Below are 9,115 nucleotides of genomic sequence, written 5' to 3'. Positions count from 1 at the left end.
GAATGGGAGACACCTAACTAGGTTACGTGATCTACGAACATGATATGGAGAGAGGGGTTTCACCTTGGGTGGTAGTGGAGTCAGGCTAGCGGGGCCGTGGCGGGTCGGTGCAGTGGTGAGGCGACGCGGTGCAGGCAGACCGGGGACGCCAGGGTACTCCGACTCAGCTCCGACGGGCTCTTCTCTGCAAAAAATAAGAAACATAATACTATCAATTTAAAATTTCGGCAGCACCTCCCCTGCACGGTGAGGTTTCCAAAACCTACAAGAAAACAACAGCACGATGGCCAACAACCACATGTCTCCAAAATTCATACAAGTGGACATACATGTCTCCAAAATTCATACATGGGATCAGAAACAATAAGATCAAAATAACAAGCCACATTTTGGTTCACATTCCATTACCATCTGCATTCATCATCAACAAGCGTAAAGTAAGTTCCAGATCGAATCACGTCCTCCTTCCAAATCCATCGATCAAGTACTACTGATGATGCTACTACTAAGATGCAACAGAACTACGATGACCGGAGGAGGGGGCTCACCTTGGATGAGGCAGAGGGCAGCACCGACGAAGCCTTGCCCGCCCATCACCATGAACCACACGTGATGGAGACCGAGATAGAGGCTAGAGGGTGGGCGGCGGCAGACGTCCTCCATGGAGGCCGGAGGGCGAGCATCCTCCATGGGGGCGCCTATCACGGAACCGTCCAAATTATAAGAGCTCAAGTACAAAAACAATTACCGAAGTGATCAAATTGTCATACTTGAACCCATATAACTCCGGTAGTCCAACGAAATTACGAGGGATTTCAAATCAACCAACATACAAGCCAAGATCGTAGTGATTCAACATAACAAGTCACATGTTACATCCATTTCACAAGTAGTTCAACATACATCGGAGTTCAACAGAGTTATTACAACTCAAGTTCAAAAGTGGCGGAAGCAAAGTAATTTGAAACTAACATCACCCATATTTCAAATACATGCTAGTACCAAGGTCAAGTCCAACAAGAGCATCATAGACAAGATAACTAAGAAGAATCATGCCCATGATCGTACTCCGCCACTACGGCAGGAGTCGTCCAATTCTTGCAGTAGCCATGATACATCACAACCTATACTCAGCTAGACTTACCCGTCATAAACCAAAATAATACGACACCAAGGAGTATGTAAGGCTTTATAAGTAGAGCTGGATGACATTCTTTGCATAAAAAGCAGTAGTAGTTCATCACCTTTTACTCTTTGAATCCAAGTTATCATTCCTATATCATACTAAGTTTGCAGCTATCCTATGCCAAACATGTTTGTACCATTAGATCAAGACAATAATAACCATAGCAAGTTGAACTCTTTCATAAACCACATAACCATCACTTCCATTAATTTACTACGATGAAGTGTGCTCAAGTCAAGTTCTCACTATCCAGGAGAGACAGCGATTCGAATCGATTCCTACCCAGCTAGGGAAATATTTCTAACACACACCCAGGTCTACCAGCCACGGTAGCCTTAGATCACCTTTGGTACAATTCAGGTTAAATTGCGGGTAAGACCAGCGCCGCACCCTCAAAGAAAATACCAATATGCCAGGAAGCTCAGGACTCGAACCTACCCTTGGACTCACGCCATTGGCTCTCCGCATATCCTTGCTACCAACCAGGGTGCGCACTTTAACTGCTCGTGTCCTCGGCCTGAATTGAGCTACTTGGCTTCGCGGTCGGAACGACTTATCTAGCCAACTATGTGAGAGGCATGCGTTCAACATGACAAGATGACCTTCAATGACCGGTTCTTAAATGACACAGACAGAGTCACTATGATCACCTTCTACACAAGACTCCGCCCGGTCTCTGATTAATCCATAGCCTCCGGTTATGTTCCACGATAGCACAATATAGCCAACCGTGATCAAGTTATCACCTATAGCTCGCAGGTGATAGTAAATCACCCGACTTCTATCGGTCTAAGCATGGCTAAGCATAAAGAGCGATCCTAGACTTAATTAGGATTCATGGTAAATATTTCTGGATAAGGAAAGGTAATATGCAGCAAGTGTTTCCAAGCAACTCCTATTACGTAATGCATCAATACGAATAACTTAGGTGAAATTAATAAAATAGGGAGACTTATAATGCTCTGGGGCTTGCCTAGGATCCAACACTTAGGTTAGTGTTTGTTAGATGACACTTGCTTGGCGAGCATCTTCCATCATAACACTTGCTCAGTCCTTCCATCTTCGGGATAGGTCCACCAAACACCGTCTTCGGGTTTGGCTCCAACATCATATCCTTTTCGTGATCCATCTAGCGTGCCTAGATGAGATACAAGATGCAAGTGTATGAATACATGGAAGTGCAATAGACAATGCATCGCATACAGTAAGTAAGACAAGCACAAGGTTACATTAACATGCACAAGCACTTCGCATTGCTTACTTTAAATATCGCACAATTTATCATGCCACGATAGCAAAGAAGACGACAACACCAAGCATGACACAAGCTTCCCAAGATCTCAGGTATTCTAACTCAACCATCATCAAAGGTATGAGTCACACTTAGCAATATACAAGCAAACAACTATAATTGGAATCTGTCAATTTCTAGACATGCAAACAGCAGCTACAAGATTTAGCTATAACTAGAGTTACATAAATCCAAATGACTTGCAAGAAGACATTCTGGAAAGTTCATGAAATTATCTATATTTCATATATAACCATCACAGCATGATTCACAAGTTAAGTAGGTCGAAATTATACATTTACAGAAACTGGTCTAAACAAGACAGAGAGTAATCAATTCTGTAAGCCAACTTTAAACAGCTATAACTCTTAAACTACTTGGCCAAATGACACCAAATTTTAACTGCAGCTAGATACATGAATTATCTACTACTTTTGTATAAACAAGTTTCACAACAAAGCACATTATCATGAAGAACTTTGCTAAGTTCCCAGATCTGTCCATAAACCACATTTGCAAGAAAATAAATATTAACTTATGTTGCAAACACATAATTGGGCAAAACCAAGTTTACCAACATGTCACACATGACTAAAGAACACCAGAAAACCTAGTGTCCATGACCAAATAAATTTTTTTAATGCATTTCTTAATTTATTTTAGATAAAAAGGTGACTTAATGAACATATACCAAAAGTGCACAATAAATTCTACAAACATTACACTGGCTCACATATCCTCTCAATAGTCTACTGTACAAATTTCACTCCATTTGAATATGTATAGCAACCTCTACGAAAAAGACAAGTTGCTAAAGCAAGAAATCATGTGAGAGCAAGATAAACCAATAACTCACTCATACAGCAACCAATGACCATGAAATTTTTACCACACATCAAACATCACATGAGTAGCATGCCATAAAAATTTCACTTCATCTGGAGCCCTACATCTACAGCTATAAAAAAGACAAATACAACTAGCATTAAAAACCTAGCTGCATAAATCTATTTTTAACAGCTAAAACTTTAAACTAAAACATAAAATATTATAGATCTACTGCATAGACAATTTCACAAGGATTCCAAAAAGTCCTCATTTGCTATTTTACGAATTTCCTATGATTTACTATGCATTTCCAATGTTTCACCCGATTTAAAACAAATAGGTCCCTAGAGCACTATTCAACTGAGTCTAGGGCTTTGCAAAATGACCCTTCCTTTTCTCCTAATTGTTGCACGCAGCCCCTCACGTGAAGGAGGAGACAGCGAGAAGGAGGAGGAGAATGGAGAGGAGGGAGGTGAGCGCACGGGCTTTCTACATCGGCTTACCTTGCGTGGACACGAGGTTGCGAGCATACAGGCGAGCGCGCGAGGCATGCGGCGTGAGCTCTCTGTTCCGATCGGCACTGTTATAGCTGCAATTTCAAATTTCTAATACCACCTCAAATGTACAACTGAACATCATTTTTCTCCCCTTCATAACTCTCTAATCGGTTGATGATTTGTTCAACCGATTGCACCATTGTGTAGAGATACAAGATTACTCCAACCTTTATTAAAGGAGTTTGGCCAGATTTGAAATGGTTTGCAAACTAAAATTTGCCAAATATGGGTACATTGAAACTGAAATCAGCTCCAACACTTGGCCAAAATTGCCGAGTCCAAAAACAGCAGCGGATTGCAACTTTGAGCCTCTGTTTGACTTATTTCCATGCTAAACTAGGGTATGCTCCAAAAACAAAGTTTGTTGTACATAACATGGACTACAACTTTTATTTAGGGCTCCACACCAAAACTGGTATAGAACCTATAGTTCTACTTTGACCAATGTAGTGTCACGATAAAGCTTAAATTATCCTTTGTGATCCATTGGAGCATTTTCTGGACATTTGCTCAAAATGAACCTTTCATGACTTTTGTTGTAGAATTCATCTAGAGTCATTTTGGTAAGGTTGCAAGGTTTGGGTAATGACTTATGTTTCCATTCACTTTATAGTGCAATTCAAGCACTTAGTAAAGCCATTCCAACAAGGATATAACTTATCATTTCATGTGACTTTTTGATTCCAAACATCATGAAACTTTTCCAGTGAGCACTATAGATAGAGAGTGATGTGAGGCACATGAAATAAGTTCCATTAACATCACTCAAACACATATCTTGAAAAGGGTTATCATGTAAACAGTGTGTTTTATCCAAATTCTAGTTGAGCTCGATTTCATACATTTGACTTTGACATCTTCAACACCACTTGATCTGTCATGTTTGAGCTCAAACTCACTGCTAACAGGTGACAAACACCTGGGGTGTTACAACGCCTGCGGGCGCGAGGATGGCGGTCAGGCGGGCGCAGAGACGAGGTGCTAGGGCGGGCGCCGTGGCACTGGGCGGGTGCTGGGTGTTGACGGTGGATAGCGTCAACATTTTATAGTTGAATAAACATAAGAAATGGTGAAGATACATGAAAATGCATAAGTCTAGGGTTTAAACTAACGAATTCCACGAGTTTTGATGAATTGTTATTTTCTGCAGGATTATTCCAGAAAACCACCAAGGGGGACTTAATTGCTAAACGAAATAACCGAATTATTCCACGAGATATACACTAGAAGGACGTGGAAGACACCAGACCGAAGCGAAGGCCTGGCGGCTGCCAGGTGGGGCCGGCCGGCACCCCATCTCCACCAAACTCCACGAGCTTCCGGAACCTTCCTCCACCGCCTCCTAGGATGCATCTAAGTCGTCCCTCAAGTCGGTTTGATCTAAGGGCTCACGTGCATCCCACCGGACTATAAATATGGACCCTGACCCCCCTGAGGCATCAAGTCATTTGAAGATCACGCCATCCAAAGCTAGAAACCCTAGTTCCTCAGAGTTCCTCTATTCTATAGCTTTAGCCTAGTTAGATTAGGTCTAGAGGGAGTCAAGTTGATCAAGCTTGGAATCCCGACATTGTCAAGAGCGTGGATTTCGGTACAATTCTTTGTACTCCTCTCTCATTGTATTCTCCACCATTTTTGTGTGCTTGCTACAATGTTTATGTCAACATTAGTATTCATCTTATTCATGTTCTTTATTGCATTGTTCATTGTTTACGTTGGTTATATGTCTAGTATAGTTGATTTATTATTATATCCATACACATGTTCGTATAGCGCTCATCTATTAGATCTAAGGGTGAGTGGTACGCATTATGTAAGTGTGGTGCTTAGATATTGTTTACCTGTGGATCCTCTCTATGCGCCGGGTCGTGTGGTAGATCGCAGGTGTGACAGACCTATTGAATCCTTTGTAGGCCTCCCCCCGTGTATAGAACAAGTAGGGCCGGGTTGTCAGGTTAAGGATATATTCGTATATCAGAGGTTTCTGAACTCAACTTATCCTGGATAATGCTCCCTGTGTGTGTAACGTAGTAGTAATATTAATCATGATTGCTAGATGTAATTGCACTAATTGATGTGAATTGTCATATGTAGTTTAGAATTACTTAGGAATCATTCCTCTAATATTCGGGTTTGACGACGTTATTGCCATAGTTAGAGTGCTCTGAGTGAATCATTTATCTATTTACCATATGATGACTGATCAAGTATTTATCATATATATATATCTTTATCATGTGACTTATCCCTGTTATGAGTAGAGTGTATGACATTGGTTCATTATCTTATTCATAGCATAAATAAGTTATCAATACTAGATTTCATGTTTAGCTAGACCTTCCCAGTGGTAAAATTATAAATCGACAACCTGGTAATACTCTAGGTAAAATGCTACAATGGTATAATTATCTGACCGCTTGCAGAATCATTCTTATTCATATATATATATATTCATTCTCTTTCTTTCTACCTAGTCACATAAAATAATAGAATTCTATTTAGTATTACTCTTGTAGTAATGTTAGATAGTACCAACACACACTTCTAGCTACATCATTAGAGATGACAACCTAATTTAATGCTAAGGAGTGTAGGTAATTGATAGGTGGCTACTGTATTAGTGACAAGTTAATAATTACCATGCACTTATTGGCGCCGTTACTAATTTAGTGATTGCGTTAATAAGTGTCAACAAACATTTTTGGCACCGTTGCCGGGAAAGGTATTTAAACTTAGGAAGTATTGATAACTTTATGCTTATGATAAGATTGAATGACTGATTGACCTCTACTCAAATAGGCTTACCCTTGTTTGTCTACTTGTGTATCTTATGTAGGGTAATGTATGGGCTTTGACTTTCCGGAGAATTACACAGATAATCCAGAAGCGTTATTAAAGAAGACCAGAGCTAGACTCAGGAAGATTTCTAAAGTAGATTCGGAAGACAGCCAAATAAGACGAAGCTTAACACCGAAATTTGAAGCCATGGCTAACAAGAGTCTACGTGAATTCTCTGCTCCGACAACTGCCAACATTTGTACTGGACCTCAATTCAACGTTGGAGACAATGGATTCGAGCTCAAGCCTGCGCTCATCACCATGATGCAAGCTAGTCAGTTTTGTGGAAAGGCTCATGAAGATGCAAGTGCACATTTACTACACTTTCTAGAGATCTGCAGCACATTCACTATTAAAGGAGTAGCCAGAGATGTTATTCTGCTTCGCCTTTTCCCGTTTTCATTATTCCGCGGAGCGGTGGGGCGGGCGCGGCGCGGCGGGCCAGCCGCGGGGGGGGGGTGCGCGGCACGGCGCGACAGGGCGGGGGCGGGCGCGGCGGACATGGTGGTGGGGATGGGCGCGGGCGCGGCGGACGTGGTGGCGGCGCGGGTGTGGATGAGAAGAATGAAAATGGCTAAGTGTGGGAAGGACTATTTTCGGGTTGTTTGCCGAGTGCCCGCGATCCGGCACTCGGCAAAGATTAATTTTTTTTAATTTCTTTCCTTTGTTTTCTTTTCTATTTTGTTTTTTTTCCTAAATAGGGTTTGCCAAGTGCCCACGACCCGACACTCGGCAAAGATTGAACTTTTTTTTTAATTTCTTTCCTTCTTTTTCTTTTCTATATTTTGTTTTCCCTGCCACACAGCTTTGCCGAGTGCTAGCTATAAGGCACTCGGCAAAGATAGAGTTTGCCGAGTGCTAGCTTTCGGCACTCGGCAAAGCTTGATTTTTTTTTAAATTTTCTTTCTTCTCATTCTTTTCCACAACGTGTTTTACTAAATTGTTCGAATGTACTTTGAGAATGCATTGTCAATTTCACTCAACAATGCATATTCGATGTTTGTACGGACATTCAACCATTATTTCATGCGGTTATAGATTAAATTCAAATTTTCACAATTAAAATTCTTTAATTCATGCTAATAAATTAAAATTAGCAAACAGATCCAAAAAATTACCAAAAAATGACACGAAACATTCTCTGTTGTCTATTGCCTATACAAAATGTTTCGATGTCAAACCCCAACATGACAGTCAATTTGACTCCAAATCTTACTGGATCTTTTTCAACTCTATGAATCTTTGGAGATGCTTCGGTTTGTAAGCATCGTACGTGACAGCTTGTGCGAAACCTTCTCAATTTTTTACCATAGCCTCCACGTATGATATCGTGGCATCTTGACAAATCTCATGATTTTCAGACTTCGTTTGCATTTTTTAAAATTTAAAAACCATTCGGCCACACGTTCGTGGTTGTGTTTCTTGAACAAGATGTTCGAAATTCCTTTCCATTTCACAGGTACGGCCTCAAACCGGGCTGAATAACATGAATATCATTTTTCTACTATTTTTTCTATTATTTGAATCACTTGCAGTTCAAATTTGACTTGAAATATAGCAAACAAATACAAAAATATACCAAATTTTAACATGGAGTAGCAAATGTTGTATGTGGAGAGTAGAAAAATTTTGAAGGGTAGGAAAGGAAAAAGTTTGGAGCTCTTTGCCGAGTGCCTAGTTCAAAACACTCGGCAAAGATTTTTTTACCGAGTGCTGCACAAATGGCACTCGGCAAACATATCTTTGCCGAGTGTCAACTCTAGATACTCGGCAAAGTTCTAACGGCTGCGGCTGAATGTTAACGGACGTCGGGTGAAGCCGAGCGTAAGCTATTTGCCGAGTGTTTTCTGGTGGCACACCGCAAAGAATTGCTCTTTGCCGAGTGTCTACAGCACGTCACTCGGCAAAGAGCGCTTATTTGCCGAATGTTGGATGTACGCCGAGTGTCCCTCCTATGGCACTCGGCAAAGATGATGTTTGCCGAGTGTCCGATTGTTGGCCCTCGGCAAACCACGTGAGACTCGGCAAATTCACGGTTTCCGGTAGTGTGGAGGCGCCGGAAGGAGGCCCTGCTGCTGGTCGCTTGGTGGTGCGGGAGGCGGTGCAACAGCGGCGTACTGTTCACGGAGTACGAGACTGGACTTCTTAGAACTGCTGATGACCTGACTTTTAGTTTTGTTGGAGCAGTTTAGGTATATAAAGATTTGCTTGAAAATTATTTATTCTTTTGCTACATCTGTCTGAAGCTAGTGGAAAATCAGTTACCAAATCCAGTTTGTATTGAGCTATTGAGTTCAGTTTGGCTTCTCAGACAGCTTATTTGTTGGAATAATTTCAACCACTTTGGTGTGTGCAAACTTCATTTGTTCTACCAGTTGCTTATTTATATACCGTATCTTTCTTTGCTTGTAGTGT

The sequence above is a fragment of the Miscanthus floridulus genome, chromosome 2 (genome assembly GCF_019320115.1).
Source record: "Miscanthus floridulus cultivar M001 chromosome 2, ASM1932011v1, whole genome shotgun sequence".
Classification (NCBI taxonomy): Eukaryota; Viridiplantae; Streptophyta; class Magnoliopsida; order Poales; family Poaceae; genus Miscanthus; species Miscanthus floridulus.
The sequence above is the reverse complement of the archived record's forward strand: the minus strand, read 5'-3'. Positions refer to the sequence as shown.